The sequence below is a fragment of the Pagrus major genome, chromosome 8, assembly GCF_040436345.1.
Source record: "Pagrus major chromosome 8, Pma_NU_1.0".
NCBI lineage: Eukaryota > Metazoa > Chordata > Actinopteri > Spariformes > Sparidae > Pagrus > Pagrus major.
The window spans coordinates 5,061,285-5,080,916 of record NC_133222.1 but is presented as its reverse complement, the minus strand read 5'-3'; the positions used below and the strand labels follow the sequence as shown (position 1 = coordinate 5,080,916).

The 19,632-nt window shown below is 43.3% G+C and overlaps 1 protein-coding gene across 3 annotated transcripts in view; it reads right to left on the bottom strand.

Annotated features, from left to right (window-relative positions):
- rassf7a (Ras association domain family member 7a) overlaps window positions 1–19,632 on the bottom strand; it is a 37,849-nt gene that overhangs the window by 7,769 nt on the left and 10,448 nt on the right. The window contains exon 1 of one of the 3 annotated variants that reach the window (XM_073472207.1): window positions 14,641–14,946. The exons of the other annotated variants lie outside the window; for them this stretch is intronic. The gene's annotated coding sequence lies outside the window, so the exon portion shown is untranslated. Of the gene's footprint in view, window positions 1–14,640; window positions 14,947–19,632 lie in introns of those variants that run through there. 3 annotated transcript variants of the gene reach the window in all.

Here is a 19,632-nt window from a genome sequence, read left to right as displayed (position 1 = left end):
CTACAGCTAAGCTTCAAAACAAGGTAATAAAATACCGCAGTGCTCATAAAAAGTGAAACGCCTCGGGCAGTGGTAGGATTATCTATAGAACTTGGCACAGTAAATGAAACTTTGTAGCCTAGGTGGGTAAAAAAGACAACTCCTCACCCAAAGTCAGACAGATGGTGTTCTCTTTCTGTCTGTCTCTCTAGTTCCCAATGGGAGGTGTTCAATACTGAGCCCCACCATTATCTCGCCCCTCATTCAGTGCCTGGCTCTGCTCCACTGGCTGCCTATAGGGAGCTGCTTTGGAGGAATGCACTGACTTCATCTGCCAGCCGGAAGAATTCCTGCCTTTCTTAACAAAGCCCTCACCCCACCATCCTCCTCCTCCTCCGCTGCTGCCGCTGACCTGACTGCCCCGCACCACCATTACTTCTCCGCTGTTTGGACACCAAACACCAACTCTGCTGGGGAGCAACAGCCTATCTGATGTGGCAACAACATCACACAGAACAGCTCAACATGACACACCACATACAGAGGGAGTGACGGCACGGCTTGGAGATTGAACTCTGCAGCACGAGATCACAGGAGACAAGCGGGAGATAGAGACGGATGATCACATGTGGTAGAAATTCCTTTGAGCCGTAGGAGCGAGGTGATTTCATCTTGAAAGAAACCCAATATGAAAAGGGAGTGCTTTCCAAATCAAACACCGCAACGTTTCAACACAGCGGAGATGTCAATATTTTTCTACGAGGACAGAATGTGCTGTGTTGCAATACATAATCAGGGGTGAGTCAAAGAATGAGTAAGACGATCATTTTGGTGAACAGGAAGAAACATTTTTTAATCTTCAAGCCGTGTGCGGTGCAATGCCACCTTACAGGTCAAACGTTCCTCTAATCGAAAGCATCCTCATAACTTGGAGTCACCTGCAAGAAACCTGTTTACATAGCTCAAACAGAGGTTGAACTCTTCACATTTTCTCCAAATACATGCCTGCATGTATAGGAAAATTAGTCCCCACCTGCATAGAGGTGACGCAATGTTCATGCAAACAAGACAGTACCTAAAGGAAATGTTTCTATATCTGTCTGGGATTTCTATGTACCGTAACAATCTCATTAAATGAGAACACAAAACACACAAACATCTCCCAGCTAAGAATGTCACTCTCCCATGATGCTTAGTTCTTGTCCCTCCTGGCTGCTGAAATGTGATAATCTGCACTAACAGGAAACAAACAGGCCTGCGAGTCTCAGGTTGCTGTCTATTCTCTTTGTCACAGGCACAACAACACCGAGAACCAGACATCCGCCTGCCTGACCCAGCTCCTTTTCACAGCACAGCTTAGGAGTCCTGTGTCATTTCTCACTGAAATACAGATAGAAGAGAGGCACCTGTACGCATACCATCAACGTCGGCTCTGAACAGAACAGTAAAGCAGAAGACGACCTGTCAGTGGACATATTTGCTAAGCAAAGTGGAGGGTGACTTAAGAGTCAACATGCAAATCTGTCGACAAAGACTGCTTAGAAAGTGTTCAGAGTCACCACACACACACGGCGATCCAAGCCACTAAAGTTAACCAAAACTCATAATTTTAAAACACATGACAGCCACTCACACCTCCAAACCACACCCTTAAACCTCAGGTCACCCCCACCCCCCGAAAGAGAAAAACACATTCCAACTCCCACTTTTCACTTTCACCCCAGCCCCACCCACTAACCCATCACATTACAGTTTCAACTGAAACTAACCCTAACCCTAACCAAGGATTATCTTCACAGTTTTTCATTTACTCAATAAAATGTTCAAAAATTACTAAAAATGCTCAGCCGAGCCCAAAGTGACCTCTTCAAATTACTTTTTGTTGTCCAACCAACAGACCAAAACCCAAAGACTCTTCATTTACTGCCATTTAAGAAGCTGGAACCAGTGATGTTTGACATTTTTGCTTGAAAACTGACTGAAATGAATCATCGATTATCCAAATAGTTGCTGATTTTCAATCGATCAATCAAATCATTGTTGCAGCTCTACTCTCAGCTCTGGCCTGTTGCATGTTTTCTCAAAGGAGGGAATTAAGGAAATGTACCATTACTTTGGAGGTAATCACCAAACTGAAGCAATCAAATATTTTCCTACATCCACAAAAAAGAGGCACCTGATGATCTTAAGTTGAATAAAGAAAACAGACTAGTCATACTGTATGATGAAAGGCAGAGAAAGAGAGACAGTGAGGAGAACTGACAGTGTACAAATGAGAAAGAGAAAGAATAAACGTGGGAAAAAAAAATCTGACAGGTAGACAGATAAAAGAGGGAGAAAGAGTGGTAGAGAAAAAAGCAGAGATTGGAGCCGTGTGCCATTCCCTCTCTCCCTATCTCATCATCACCACTCACCGATCCAGCTCACCCGCTTTGCGTCTTTCATCACCCTGTCTGTGCCTCTGTCTGTCTCTTTTCAATGACAGCCTCCTGGCTCCTCTGTGATTTTGGCTCAAGGCAGAAGTGGTTAGCATCACAGCCCTGCAGACACACGGTGGGGCATGATTCGGCTCGTCTGTGTGCCACTCTTTGTGAGCAACAGTGTCAGGCTGTGAACTGATGGGCCCTTCTGGACAAGCTGGGCACAGAGGAGTGTCCGTTTACCAAGAACACAGCTGTTTACTTGAAACAAATGACAGCTTGAGAATGAACATCTGTGGATTTAGACTTTTTTTTTCTCATTGGACACCAACTGCGGGGTATGATTCAATTTCTTTACAATTTCAAAATAAACCCCTAACATCTGGCTCTGACAGGAATCTTGTGGGAGACGCCCCCCTCTCCACTCATTCGTGTCTAAAAAATGTGTGCAAAGCGTGCACAAACACTAATACGCTAAAGACGAAAACACACACAAGCACAAACACACAAGTATTCGTGTAGATGGACAGACACACCCTTAACCCTCAATTTCCTGTGCAAAGGTCTGAACAATGTATTTCTGTTAGTCATGAGCCGTATTGGGAAACATTCAGGGGAAGAAAAGCTTATCAAAAAATTCCAAACAAGGTTATTAATGTACTTTAGCTTCTCCACACCTGGGCCCTTAGGCTACATGAAGCTTACTGGGTGTGTAATGCGTAGGTATGCATGCGCGTGCCGGAAGTACAGAACACTGTGTACTACTGCAATGGTCAAAGGTTTGGTTGTATGCCTTCATGTACAAGCTTGCTGCGTGTTCGCAAGCAGACGTGCCATTTAGGCCTATCTTTATGAGAGGTTCCTCCCGCTCGGAGTGATTACTGAGCTATCTCTGTAGCAACAGAAGTCCAAGGAACAATGGCAGGGGTAAAGGGCAGTGAGCATACATGACACACTACCTCAGATCTGGGCCACAGAAACACACAAACGTACAACAAGTGTGGACAAACAGTTATCCCTATCAGCATCGACAGAGAAAACAGAACGCTGTCCCACGCTGTGTTAAAGTGTACATAATAGGTCAGACATCGACGTTGGAGGACAATGAACAGTGCTGGGAGAAGCTGTGCCCTCAGTGCCACTCTGGTCCAGGTTGGCAGCGACACACAAACACTCAAAGAGCCAGTTGCACGCTGGCACCGAGCAGCCCGGTCTCATCTGTACTGCAGAGACACCATTGTTGTTCTGGTTCCACACTCAGCAGACAGTGTTGCCTCTTTTGTGGCCCCTGGCATCGCTGGCTCGTCTGCCTCGCCTCGCCAGCTTTTAGTGCCATTCTGCTGCGTCCACATGTTACCACTGATAAAACTAATAAAAAGGGAGAACAGATACTTTCTTTTGTCTGTCCCTCGCCTCCTGTTTTGCATTCTCTATTCCTCCTCCCCCATCTTCGTCATACAGCGTTTCAGTCTACCGAGTATGCACAGTTTATGTGCCTAAAGACCGATGAGAGCAAAAGCAAACAGAAAAGTCCGCAACATGCCCGTAGTTGAGAGAGGCACAATAATTATTCTTGATGGTAGAAAATTATCCTTTTGCTTCTGTAATTAGGACTGGTTCTCTGTGGAGTTCTTATGATGAATCATGTGGGTAAATCTGAGGCACAAAAAAATCAAATGTCTAACGTCTGCTGTGCAGTGGTGGAATAATTTTAAAATGCATACAAACAAACAACAGAGTTCTATACTTGCCTAAGTGACGGCTTAAATTTGGACAGAAGTATCCAGGTGGTGCTGGAAGCAACCAACTGGGTGAAAAACACGTCATCATCATTATTAAGCATGAGCAAGCTTTTGCAGTCACAGCCCCTGGGCTTAGGAAAGCTTTCCCTCATAACACTTTCATGAACAACTGGCTTTTTAAAATTGTCTCTTTGCTGCCTTTATATTTCCCATTTTCTTTTCTTTGTTTTCTTTTTTTTTTTATCTCAATTTGCATGTTTTTGCCACAAAGTATTGCTCAACTCTTTAACATCTCATTTCAAAAGATCTGAAGTCTTTGCTAAAAGTAAAAGTTGCTTCAAGGATTGAACCGCGCTAATCCCTTTAAAAAAAACATGGGCCCGAGATAGGACCAACTTAGTCCTCGGGCAAATGCCACAGATATTTGGAGAGATGGTTTACATTGCATAATAACACTTACAGGCCTATCCCAGCCTTATGTGTTTACCTGCCATGGTTGTATCTCTGATGGACAGATCATCTTCTATATCTGTCATGAAAAAAGTGAAGCTGTGTCCTAATTCTCCAGGGGCCGTCAATAACTCCCAAAGCACCATAACTCTCATGCAGAGGCCATGATATGCAGGGCTCCAGTGCCTGCGGTTAGAGAGCAGGGAGTGGTCTAGTGGGCATGTTGGGAAACGAGATTCAAGATCTAAGGGCTTCTATTGGGTGAATTAAAACATAATAACTTTCCAATGTAGACACACCTCTCTCGCAGAAGATAATTGGCTTTTATAGTGTGCGACAAGGCAGTAAAATGTAGGAAAAACAATAGAGTCACAGCTGGATGGCTTATTTTGTCTGGGAAAAACATCAAACAGCAGTCTATTCTCTTGGTGTTACGAGTGTCTCTTCTGAAGCTCTGCTTTTGAAAGCTGGGTTATGTGTGTTTTTGCCAACGTAACATTTAATTTGCATGCAGGAATTAGTGTATCCATGTGTGTAAAACTGTGTGTTTTACTATGACAGTAAATGTGTTGCTCCTACTTCCCTCACAGTAAAAGGCCGGGCTGCAGCAGGCTCTCCAGACACGCTGCTTGTTAATTAGACTGAACGGTTGCCTGGTTCCCTGCTAACGGTGCTTCATCGACGCTTCGACACACCTGATGAATAATGCATTTTTTCACAGCACATTAATTTAGCAAATATTTCTCAGAACAAAATCCAAACGCTTGTGACCCGACCGACTCTTTGAAAATGTCCCCCGTCCGCCTGTGTCTCTCCTCTATTGACATGCTAATGACTCAGCGCAAAAGGAATCAGAAACAGCACTAATAAGCTTTAGTCGTCATACTTGCATACTGGGATCTGTCGCTGCAGCCTTCAGCCTTCTCCATTATAATGATTGGCTTGTCCGAGTGTGAAATACCAGCGAGAGTGGATTAGTGGTTCATTTATACAGGGGACACCTTTGCCTCTAAATCAAGGGCAAATATAGACAGCGGTCCCTCGTATTTGCATATGCAGGCTCGTTAGCAAAAAGGCCGCAAGCTCACATCCCTGATCAGCTGGACAAATGGGGTTATTCAACATGTATAGCAACTAAACATACAAGCTGTGTAACCGCTGTGCGTGCACTTGATGAGTGAGGAGGGTTTAAAGGTTATAGACAATTACTCCAGTTAATCTGAAGCAGGCCTCGACATGGACATTCAGCGTCTGCCCATCACCTGTGGCTGTCACTACCACTACAGTCACACTGTGTAAAACAGCACTTAGTGTGAAATCCCAGTCATCATGAATTACCAACAGCACTCACACAGACAGATGGTAACCTGGCCTGAACCACAAGAGAGGAAAGAACGAGGGCGAGAGAGAAGGAATCATTATTTGATGTCAATTCTTGAAAATGCTTCGAGAGCAGCTTTTTTTTGTTTTTCTACTTTGAAAGATAAAGAAACCCTGACACACTTTTGAATATCAATGAAAGGCAATAAGGTGCAGCCCCATAAGCATGTGGCCACAATAGTTTACACAACCCCGGCCACAATAAAACACTACTACATTATTCATTTCAGCGAGTGAAAGACTTACTCATACCTGCTTTGGCAGGAGTCATTCACTTGTTCTCTTCAACCCTGGAAACTGAGAGGAGGCGAGTACATTAGCGACCAGGAATTTGTTTGCGCTGACTCATGGATCCGCCCACAGAGCCAGCAGCTAATGGTGAGAATGATAATGCAGGTTTACACCGAGCCTGGAGAAGGCAGGCAGAGCTGAGAGCTCGGCTCAGGATGAGTGGTTTGGCTGCTTGCAGGCTGAGCCCTGCAAGCACAGGGGTTTGTATTGTTGGGTGAGCCAGGGAAGAAGGCTCTCAGACTGCTGATGGGCACCCATGTGAAATTATATACTGCCGACCTGACTCAGCAATGCTTGCCAGGGAAGGAGGACAACGCTTTGTTCCCAGCCAAACTCATACACAGCGCACACACACTCAGTAACACATACACATACATATAGTCATATAGACATTCAGTTATCACATGACCAAAATAATATGTTACATATAGCTGAAAGACGGATGGCAGACAGGCTGACTCAAACTAAATGATAATGCTTAGCTTAAAGCAGCATGCAACTGTAAAAGTGAACCCACTAATTTAAAAGGATGCAATTTACACAGTGCATGAGTGGAAATTAGTAGCCTAAAATTTAGCAACACGCTATTTATAGGTGAGTTTTTTGCAGGTGCATATCCAGGCGCTCAACTCTCACTTCCTGTGTGCGTGCGTGTCATTGAGGAGTCAGTAATGCCAGGGCCTCCAGTGTCACAGGTTTGAAGCTAAACTCATTAGTAATTTAAAGGTCGCTTCCATGTCTGCTCATATCAATTATTCACTTTACTTTTTTGTTTCTTTTTTTTGCCACCTTCCATCCTTTGAGCACAACCCGAAATAAGGCCTTAAATTATACATGAGAAATTGTCAATTGTTAAATCGAAGCAACTGTACGTAATCTAATTCATATACTTGAAAATCATTCAACAGAGGAGTTTTTTTTTTAAGGAAGGCTATTTTGTAAGTGAGTAAGATTGGCATTGGTCTTTCATCATGCTTTGATTCCATGCAAAATGTGACGCAACATACACTTGCCAGTCCTTATCTGAGCTGAAGGGAATATTGCCATTCGCATGCCTAAGGAAACAAATATCAACGTGATGCTGTAAAGAAAATGGCATGCAAGAGAGCTCAAAGCCACAGACCTATGTAATCTCACTGCTCAGTCTGTCACATCATGAGCTGCAGTGATGTGCAAGACTTGAGTTCAGTCAAAGGTAAGGCAGTTATCAATCCAAGACAGACCAGCTGCACATTCTTGTGCAGGGTTGGAACGGTAATATTACAACAGAAATATATGACTCCAACATAAAGAAAACACGGACCTGTCTGCTGAATGAATGTTTTCACAGATGAAAGTAAAGAATTCCAGCCAGTTTCCTCCCAAGACATCAATCTTGGGTCACGGACATTACGCGGGCAATTCACAAACTACTACTATGACTAATGCAATCCATTCACCGCTGGTTTAGATTAGATTCAACTTTGAAACTGAAAGCATGAGTTCCTGACTGTGACGTTCTTTTAACATCTGCCAGGACGTTTAAAGGAAGTTTGAAGCAACGCCACAGGCTGTACCGATAAACATGTGACTTCATCGATGGAGGACGGTCTGCTATGTAAAACATCTTTTCTCGCACTATCCCAATATTTACCTTGGGAGTTCCAACATATCTGCCCCTCGGAGAGAGGGATACAGGTAAACACTGCCATGGAGTCATCATGTGTGTGTGTGTCTAGACCTTCAGGTAACCTATCACAGCAGGGCCGTGTAAAATCCTGTTACAGACAGATAAGATATTGTTTTTCAGTATGGTAAAGTAGATGATTCATTCTGCAAAAATGCTGCTCGAAGAGACAAGTACTGTGGAATGTACAACAAAACTATAAACAATGTTTTGACTTAAGTTACTGATTGAGATTTTGTTTTGTGAACACACTTCCCACCTAATCATCAAACCACACTGCTGTAGGTAAGGTTTCATAGTCAAATACTGAATAAACAACTTCTTACAAGTGATACATATAATGGGAGTTGAACAGTTTAGAAACAACTCTCAAACATAAGGATGAAGAAGACAAAAGATATCACAAAAGAACATTTACAAGAAGGAACAAAGGGACTTCTATCAAAGGCAGTCAGGCAGAGTGCATCTTTCCCCAAAGGCCTCAATGAGATAGATATTTTGTTGTATGTTGTATGCGGATGTCCACCAGTATAGAATAATTCTAGCATCAGTGCCAAGGACTGAATCTTGTGGTATCGGCTGGGGGTGTTTATGTGTTGGGAGGAGGATAAAATCATGTTATGGGTGGTGTTAATGCAACTATGGCTGGAGATCGTTTACACTTTTTCAGATCATGATCGCTCTTTAAGGCGTCAACAATCTAATATTTTAGGAGAATTGTAAAGATTGGGATTTTTAAGGTCCTCTGACTTCTGTTACCACTAGCAGATCTGAGCTACATGAACAAACCAATCGAGTGATGTAGCAAACTAGATGGCTACGTTGAATGGACGAACACAAATGCCAAGAGTTTTGATGATGATGACAAAACTTTTTCAGTATCTTGCTTTGAGAAATACATGTTTTATTTGACAATACATCTTTAATATTAAATACTGTCATGAGCAGCCATACAAGAACTTTGCCAAAATAAAATAGTCAAACATTAGCTAACTTTTGGACCAAAAAAAACCCAGACCAGACATCTGATACAAGCTTAAACAGCTAGATGGATTTTGATGAGCAGAGGTTGGTCTGTCTCACATAAGTTTGAGGGTCCATACCCAGCCCTAAATGTACCCATTTAAAATAGTCAAGGGGGTAATCTGTTTGTTTTGCATGTGGACCACAAGGCTTAGGGTGGGCCTCTCAGTCAGCCTGATTTATAGTCTGATGGGGAGGTGTCACACACGACTCTCTCCCTGTCATTACTCTGAGGAGGAGCAACGATCACGCCTATCAAAGCAGTGGGGGGAGGATGTGCGGACAGTCAAGATGAGTAAGGAAAAGACAGGAGGGCAGGGTGCAGATTTATGGCTGATTCCCAGTATCCTAGGAGCACCTTTGGGACAAAGACGGTATATCTGCCTGAGTTGCATCTTCACTTCCAGAAAGCTGCTGTTCACCCCTCTGACTCAAGATCCCCGTGGTGATCTTTGGCATGGATACACATGCATATACACACAGCTTAACACTGACAAAGCTGCTATTGTTGAGTTTATATGTGAGAGATAAGTCAGCTACCCGAGGGAACAACAAAGAGAGAGGAGGGGGAGGAGTTATGAAGGCAAAGCTGGACAAGACAGCACAAAGACAATTGTTTGTTAAAGGGGGAATATTCAACTTCAGGCAGACAGATACAGAAACCAAGTCTGAGATATGTCAACAAGAAACTAACCAAACAGTAACTAATGTTGCTTTCGTAGAGATGATAACTGAGGCCTTTCATAAAGGACCTGTCTCAATATCTGGATAACTTTGCTGTTTAAATCCTGGAGCTGTCTGTGTTCCGCATTTGACGGGGGATCCAGGTACCCAGGCAACTCAGTAAACCTGCGTCTTGGCGCAGAGCCCAGGTCTGAGCCGAACACTGCACCTTAAACCACAGACAAGACAGTAACCTGACACTGAAAATATGGCTTGTCGCTTCATCTCTATGGATGAAAAAGTGTCCGCTTTGGGTGCTTTGTCACAGATTGATCTAGGCTCATCTAATTTTTCTCATCTTTGGTTGTTTGGTAAAAGATGTTCCCGGGTGCTGCAACCTGCTGCCACATCATTATGTCTTGGATAATTATAATTTTCTGAGAAATTCTGATTTTTGCACAGCTCTACAGCAAACGTGTACGTCTGGTGTTCAGGTAGCTGCCATCTACCCATGAGCAACATTCGCTTGTTTAGCTTCTAATGTGCATGATCGATCACATCTACATTCAATGACAGGTCTAACGTCAAGCCTCTCAGCGTGAGGGACGAGTCTGTCAAATCCACCTGCCTCTCTCCTGTCCCGTCTGTTGATTTAGTATCTCTGGGCCGTGAGGCAGACATTTTCTCTTTCTTGCTGGCGTCTTGACCCCCCTACTGGCCCTGTCCGGGGCCCTTGGCTGAGGCACCATGTTATTTACTGCTCAGAGAGCTCTGTGTGCAGGGAGTCAACACGGCATGGCTGGCTGAGCAAGGGAGCAACCTGCTGCTCATTCTCAGACACGCATCCACAGATGCGCACACACACACACTCAGTCACATGACCATCCCAGGGGGTTGGCAGAGATGTTTACCGCGCTACAATCACTACACCCGGTAAAATTGAGGGCCATGGACAAAGAGACAAACAGACACAGACATCCATAACCCCGGCAACTATAAACTGCCAGTGGTTTCAAACTCAAACAAAACAGAACAGAAAACACTAAGCTTTGGGTTTGATGATGTGACAGAGCAAACACCCATGAAGGCCATGGGAAGTTCAACCTGACAGGACATGACAGCATTCACTCAGGTGAACTTTAAAGTCAGCTGGACTCACTTGGGAACATGTCCTTAGGTAGACGAAGCTCAGGAGGGACTTTCTCAAAGTATGTGGGTGGCTTAATCTAACCTCTGACCTGCACGTTGGATGAATGAAGAGAGATTCAGGCTACAGACATGTATGTCACTCAATGACCTAAAAATATTTCAACTTCAATCAGTAAAAAGGTTGAGTGAAGACAAAAAAAAAAAAAAAAAGTACAATGGCTTTCAGTTGGCAACAAACTCTTCCCTTAGGGAAATGTTTCTCCAACCACCAGCTGGGATCAAAGACTTGTACGCTTGTTTCTGATCAGTCCAGAAATGTCTGCAGTTTTACAACACAAAGATCCAAAAGCAGAACCGCAGTGAAATTCCTTCCTCAAATCCCCTCCTTCCTCTCAGTAATTATAGCCTCCCAGCTGACAAACTACAGGTCTGTGGTGTTTGTCTTTGCCTCCTCGGATACAACAGGTGAAGTACAGCCTGTGTGTGCTGGGCTGGATGCCAGTCTCTTACTAGTTTCTGCTGGCCAAGTACATGTTACCCTTCCTGGTACAACAAACACACTTAGGAGGAACAGTCTTATTCTTTTATTTTAAATGTACTGCCCAGAAAATTTCACAAGAAGGAAGATATTTTCTTTGCATCACTGAGAACTTGTAACCTTGTACAACAGGCTGAGTACAGCATCCTGCACAAGAAAAACAGAGTGTTCCCGTTTATGAAATCCCTTGAGAAAAGTTTGCCATAGTAAACTTGGTGCAGATGATTTATTTAGACGACTACAAGTGATTTGATAAATTGAAAACTGGGTTGACTTTGGATTGGAAATAGGGGTGTGAGGGAGAATGAGGTAGCAGGGTGTGAGGGATGTGAATGTGATGCAAGGAGGACTGGATCAATCTTTTATCACTGCAGTGTGCTTTCATCCCTAATGGATCCGACATGAGCAGAGCACAGCACTACCTTTTCCGTCACATTGCACAGGCAGGGGGAAGGACGCACGGAAAGAAAGAACAAGAAGTGGGAGCAAGAGAGGTAGACTGAGCTACACATGAGAAAGAATGGCAGCGACAGAGAGTGAGAGAGACGGAGAGTGGTTCAAACCACCATCCCAAAAATAATCACAACCCGAAACATGCAAACATATTATTTCACCGTCATGCTGTCAGAGCGTTTCCAATTACCCCTGGCCCTGAGTGCATCTGCAGGAGTTGGGAAACACTCTTGATAAGGACGGCGAGAAATTAAGTCACTTCACAGCATGAAAAATGACTTTGAAAATTCCCATCAAGAATCCCCAGAGATATCTCAGTGTACATGGGTGGACTGCGAGCTGAGTGACAGACAGACAAACTGACAGAGACGCAGACAGGCAGACACACAGACAGACGATTCTAGAAGAAGAGGGGAGTCCATCTGTGTATTCGAGCAGCGAAAAAGCAGTAAAAATAACATCGCGGTGAACAAGGCACGACGGCTCTCAGAGGACACTCTCTCTGCTCTCTCCGTGCTGAACAGGCTCATTCATGTGATAGAAAATACAAAATATCGAGGCAGCGAGGGAGATACAAAGGGAAGGAGAGAGAAAAGGAGTGCTAACCAAACAAGGCTGGGAAGAAAGTTGAAAGTTTCATAATGCATTCAGACTGCTGGCAACCACATCATTAGCCTGCTTTCTGATAGTTGCTTTAGGTACGATATCTTATGTGGCTCAAACAGAGGCGACATTTAGCAGAACACTGTATTATCATTTCTCTGACAAATAACTGAAGCAAAATGTGATGAACTTTCTACATTTTACTTAGGCCTATACAATTTTTGGGGCCACGAGTGTTCGGAGCTTTGACCTTGGGTGGAATGCAACACAAGCTAACAAACTTGCGGTTGCTATTTTATAAACTTTGGTATGACTGTAAATATGAGTCTAATGAGAGGAGAGGACAGGAGGGAAGACATTAGCGACCATCCTGGCCTCTGAAGCATAGGCAGAAACAACAGTGAGGACAGGGAGGTCAGGACAAGAAACAGACTTGTCCCCCTCAATAACCAATATCACTGTAAACATATAATTCTAAATAATATAATAATATGCATTGAAAATAGTTGTGCTAATTAAAGATCGGCTCCCCCATTCGTATGCCCCAAAGTGGTTTGTTCCACCGCCTACCAGCCTGCACATACATTAGTACGGGTAGGAGTGTTTTTGCCTAAATTACCTGTTTTGGCCTCCACACACGATGCCTGCTTAGCAGCTGCATCTTTTAACATGCTGGTACAAGCTGGTATTTACCTTTCAATTATCCAATATAGTTTGATAGTAGTTATCAGCTTTTCCTTTGTATACATTTAGTATAACAATACTTTTGGCGGGCACCTTTGGTGTCCCCTTCAGGAGTTGATCTTGAGAAATTTTCTGTGTATTTGTGCACACGGAGCAGAAATGCCCCCTCGCTGGTTTTTATGACCACAGGTTGAAAAACGATTTGATCGCGATAGACGAGCTCCATTTCTCGCGCTTTATCAGTCTTTTGCCTCTTTTCGGTTCAGCCAACACAACGCGAATACAAATTTGGACGCTGATTACCATGGCAACAGTAGAAGCTTAAAAGCTCAGAAGCATTCGGGTCAGACCTAATCTTACTGTTTCCAGGTAATAATTATTCTATGCACAAGACAACTGGTTTCTAAAGGAGCTTGTGGTATGCAGAGTCAGTATCAGCACCTATCACAGTCAAATGAGCAAAGGTCAACTGGGACGAACATGTTTGAACAACGGTTACCAAGTGCAGGTACACATGACTGACAGAGAAAGAGGTGCCAACAATTAAGCAGAATATCTAAAACGAGAGAAAAAGTTATTATATTAACGTGAGCCAAGTTAAAGTCAGAGTTGTCCAGTTGGCTCTTTAGTTTCCTCCTACAACCATCCGTTATGATGACATTATCTCTCTGGAACCAAGTTCACTGCGTTAAGCTCACAAACAGAGATAGCACACGAGGAATAACTGTGCAACTCCCACAGTCAGTCAGGAAAAAGAATAATCACCTCCCGGAGGGGTTGGTTGGGGTGTGTGGGGGGTTTACCAATCGATGGCCCTGATTGGATCACAAATACAGCCTGCTAATGAGCTCCAAGTTCCACTATCTGACACAAACCATGCTGGGAAATGTTAAATAAGACACTAGCCATGCATAATGATGAGTCAGTGTTTAAACAGGCTTAGAGAGGTTTGGTGCATCAGGCTTGCACAGTGCTGGCATTTGAGATGTGTGGCACGTTAACAGTTAAATGCAGTGTGAACATGTAGTGAGTGAGCTGAACTCTGCCCATGCCCTCCATAAATTAATCTTTAATCCTGAAGTGGTAAAAGGAACAGCAGCCTGTGTGACAGGAGAACTCATACCCTGCACTTGTTTCATAGATCCAACATGGTAAATGACTTGCACGCAAAAATGTGCACACAGAAGCTGGCTCTCTGACTCACACTAGGATTACTCCAAACACACACACACAAAACACAAAAAAAACACACAAAAAGTAAAAAAAAAAACAGGAGTGAAGTTTCACCCAAACAGGTTTGAGTTGTTTTGTTTCATTAATGAATACTTGGGTGGAGGGTCTAGTGTCAACAGGTACATGTGAAGACACAGCTCAGCTCCCTGGAGACATAACACATGATTGTCTTTGTCTCTCTGCCAATCACAACAAAAAAAACACACAAAAACTGACACTTTCTAATAATAACGTCTCTCTCGACATGCATGTTGAAACGTACAGCAGAGCGACAGACGGATCAGCCGACTTCACAGAAACTTCCCCTCACTGACATTTACACAGACAAGGACACATTCAAACAATCTCCGAATCCTTGACACTCACCAAGTGAAAGGATTTTATCCTTCTCTTCGGTGTTGTGATTTCCTCCGTCTGGTTCTGCTCCTCACTCAGTGAAATCCTTTACTTCTGACGAGCAGCAGAGCCGGTTGTGCCGCTGGTGTGTGTGCTGGCGGCGAGTGCGCGCTTGTGTGTGTGAGAGAGGAGTATGCGAGTCCAGAGGAGGTCAGAGGCAGTCAGACGTGGTCATGGAGAGATTTAAAGGATGCCGCGACTTCTCCGCTCTATCTCTGCTGCCTTCTCCTTTGCTTGCTGCCTCAGGAATGCACTTCTCCTGGGTGTCCTCACCACAGCTAAGATCTGGCTGCTGGAGTTCTCTCTCTCTCTCTCTCTCTCTCTCTCTCTGTCTACACCCCTCCTCCTTCTCCCTGTGTCTCACCCACACAGAAACACACCCTCCCAGTCACTCCCCTCTCTCTGCCTCCCCACCCTTTCTTGCTGTGCTGACAGATCAGGTACTTCCCCCTTTTCAGGTAGTTGAAAGCGAGTGTTCAGCTTTGTCGTTCTCTCTCTGTATCAAATTTTCTCAAGTTATTCCTCTTTGTGTTCTACATTCCCAAATGACACAGATGACTGCCTGTAAGAACGCTTACAGAGATAAGAGCAGAATACACTCTTTGTATGCATGTGTATTTACATATGAGTCTCTACTGTTTGTACGATATATAACCTGAGGCATGAGACATCCTCCCTCTGGCCTCCGGTCACGAGAACAGCTGATTACACAAATGAGGCTGTCAGGTGATTTTCTCTTCCTTTTCCTGGAATGAGGTCATAGTCCAATAGACCAGGTGCAATTGTAGAGACCGTGTATGTATGTGTGTGTGTGTGTGTGTGTGTTTGAGTTGAACAACGCCCTGTGGGAAAATGAGAGAATGTAGCAACCTAAATCTGACCACTCTAGTCCAAAGAGCAACACATGTACAAAACAAAAGCCTAATGGCCTATAGAAACTACTCGACATTCATTTATAAAACAATGCCACCATCCTGAACTGTACTACTTCTATCTCCACAGCCGCTCTCACACTGACAAACACAGAGCTAAGACATGCGTGACCAATGGGCCAGGCAGAATGTGTGGGAGCCCCTCAGCATGAGCCCACCCCTTTTTTCCCCACTAACACCTCTCCTCTCTCTATCATCACATCTCCCTTAATCTTAAATTTGAGCCATTAACAGCCTCTTTTCCTTCCCCCTTAACCTGAAACTAAAGAGCTTTCACTGAAGATGGACCTGATACCAAGCAGACTTCCTAAATGTGATGAAACTCTGTCTGTACAGTCCATCATGATATCCTAACAGCAGATTCATTTTGACCTAGATACAGTAAAGAGTAAAAACTTGTATATATTAAAACAGGTTTGCCTGCGGACTATTTGCATAAGATGAATAATAAAACCATATGAATAAGCATACAGTAAAGTAAATGCCTGCTGTAATGAGCTATTACTGTAAGGTTACAGTACATCCACAAGACTTAATGATGATATAAATGAGCCTGCTCATTGATAAAACAAACTATGATTAAGTTTTTCGAAGGTCCAGTCTTGTTTAATAAAGTTATTACAGAATGTGTTAATCATTCCCTCAAGCCCAACTATACTGGATTTTTACAGATGATACAGATGTCTTTACTTGAGAGTTTCAAATTTTGGTGACAACATATCTTTATTATTTTTTTTACTTGGACACAAAACATCAACATATGCTTTAATAAAGATGCCCTAAATATGTCTTTTTTTAAAGATCACAGTGACATTTGTTCTGAGCAGGACATTTTTCAGCCAAAAAAAAAATCTCTCTGCTCTCTGACGAACAAACTATGATGTCACTAAATGACCTCAAAAACATCTTTGGCATTCCAGTATTGCTTATTTTCTTATGTTCTTGTTACTTATGGGCACATATTTATGCCAATACCAATATATCTGTGATACGCTAATATCAGCTATCAGTCCGGTTCTTATTTTAACCCAAATTTAAACCTATTTTTGGTGTATTTATTTAGGGGGTTTTGTCTTCCTACAACCACTGTGAAGTAGTGTTCTCAGAATGGTGGACTACTTTTGCTTATATTAATTTTTATAATATATTTTTTTATTATTTCAAACACATACTTTATTATTTTGCCAGAGACACTGGATAATCAATAGGTAAGCAAATGTATTAGAATTCTGTGACAAAAAGGTCGAGGTTGGGAATTAAAAAGGTAAAAAAGAAATTAGAAAATTTAAAAATATAAAGTTTCACTTTCAACTGTAATAGCACAAAATATTAAAAAAACAATAACAACACGTCACTACCTACTGCACATAATCACTGCAGTCATGGACCTCAGATGTTATGATTCAGCAGCAGCAGGCCATCGACAAAACCTACTTCTTCCTTGTGTTTACTTTACCTGACGTCACATTGTTATCTGAACAGACTAATGAGGACATGCAGTCACAGTGCCTAATAACCAGTGTGCACATTGTATAAAGCAGATGTTCCAAAAATAGATGTCTTGGATTAATTGCATTAATTTGATGAATTAAATCATGCAAACAAAAGACCACAGTGAAGAATGCTGGCGCTTTAAGCCAGGGCTGAGTCACAGCGGCCCGCAGAGAGTCCATTCACATCTATGTGAACCATGTCACTGTTCTGTCTATAAAGCAAAGCTTTTGGCACATCGATGAGCTGTGTTGTCTGACAAATCACTTAAACCACACTCAAAAAAAAAAAAATGGGGGGGCAGCCTCCTGAGGCATTGCTTAGGTACTAAAGGCCACAGTGAGAAAAGGCTGAGGTGCAAAGGAGGAGTGACATTTGAAAAGCAGCAGTGAAGTTAAGTACACTTTATAGATCCTGACAGACTATTACCCTTCAGTGGTTCATATGTTTGTCCATCGTTAGACCCAAACCAAGTTCATTTAAGGGCTTTTGTAAGACACGACTAAGCAAAGGTTAACACAGTCCTGAGTCCTGCTTGTTGGTTTGAGAGGCTGAAGACAGAAAGACAACAGGCCTGAAATCAGAGTGGTGGGTGAGGCTATTGTAATGTGATGTGGAGGATTATCAGTCCACAGTCTCCCAGACCTCTCTGACACCTTCCAGGCATTCCTAAGGGCACCTCCCACTGCTGTGCCTCCCTCATCCCACCCTCCCCTGTCAAACCCCACATATCATCCCTCTTTTGCTGGGTGACTCAACCATTCTTGCAACCCCCTTTCCTCCTCCAACCCTCCCTCCGCATTCAGCAATGACGCTAAAGAAAACAAAGACGAGGCCTAATAATCTTTAAAACCTGCCCTTGAAGAAGACATCCATCCCCCCCATTAAGTATCATTCATCCCCATTTCAAAAAGGCTGAAATACACTCAACATCATACTCTGCTCTCAATCCCCACCGCCTTCTAAGCGAATACCTCAACAAGTGATACTACACTTGTCCAAAGAGTGGTGAGCCAGCCATAACTCAGCTCAGAGGAGACGGGAAGATGTCTCTCGGGCTGAGAAATAGACTGGTTGGGTCTGGCAGCAGTTCAATAGGTTCTGTGGAAGGGAGAAGAGTGAGGGGAATACATGCTGGTAGTGTCTTTGTTGGCCATTATTCACCGAGAATGAATAGCATTAAGTTGCTGCTACGGCTCACCCCTTTCCAGTCTTCCCTGTTGAAATCCCCCACCCCTTCTCTCTCTATTTATTCAGCCTTTCACTAAAACAGCCTTCAACAGGTGGACAACAGATCGGTCAAGACTAACGCCTGGGGAGTGAATAGAATGGGAGCAGACTACGTTAGCCTTATTTTCAGAAGCGCAAACAAGTTACAAAATCCTGAACTTTTGTTGACGTCGGTTTTTCATACTCATGGCAAGCAACGTAAGGTAGTAATGCTCTGTTTTGTGCCAAACATGCCTAAGTATAGCATTGCTGTCTCATTATGGTCAGGCCGATGTTGTTGCCAAAGTAGTGTGGCTATGCCTTGTGTATCATTATGACAGGCGAGATGGCTTTCACCAGCAAAGGTAATTGCACTGTTGAGATGTAAATATAGATCATCCCACACCAGGAACAGACAAAGACTTTTGTTTTCTTCCCAGAAACCTGGCTCAGAAGATGATTCATGTTTTGGAAGCAAATGCACGTCATCTATATCATCTCTTTACAAATAACAAGGGCTATATTGAAATTACAATGTCAAGGTGAACCTGAGGACAACGAAAGAGTACAACTTGAAACTTGCAAATGACAGGAAGAGAGGGTCAGTTGGATTAACATATATGCTGCTGGTAAACAAACTTTGCGTTCCTTCAAACACCAGATAGGAACGAAGGCGAAGAAAAAACCCACCTGCTTTTTTTTTTTACTCTCTGAACACTCTTCAGATCACACTAACAAAGCAAATAAGAGAGTCTCGATTGGCTTTTAGCGTCTTCCAAGTTGTCAGAACTTTGGCTGAGCTCCGGCACCCTTTCTTCATCGTCTCTTTTTCTCCCTTGCTACTCAGGACCAGTCCAGACTGGCTCAGTTCTGAGAGACCGCCATTCAAAAAAAACCCACACCTAAATCTCATATGCCCTTGTGTTGCATTTTTTGAGGGGCTACATGACAAAGTATTTTTAGAGGTGAAATAATTTGCAGGAGAATTGTCCTTCAGTGCTTTCAAGTGGTCCTCCTGACGCAGCTAACTAGTGACTCAAAATGTCTCATCTCCTTCCTTCACTACATAAGTCAGTTTGTGTTCATCCCACATCGAGATGTATAGCCATGCTCTGTCTCTTGAGATAAAGCTGTACCATTAGTGTCACACTGTGCTGCTCGGTGCTGTTCCTGTCGGTAAATAAAATGGGCTAACGGCAGAGAAAGCTGTGACCGTTGTAGGACTCAACTTTTCACTCATGCACAAAGTTGGATGGGATGTTGACAGTGGGCCTGGGGGCTGTCTCTCTCCATAACAAGAAGAGCAAGTGAGAGGCAGAGTAGAAGTTAC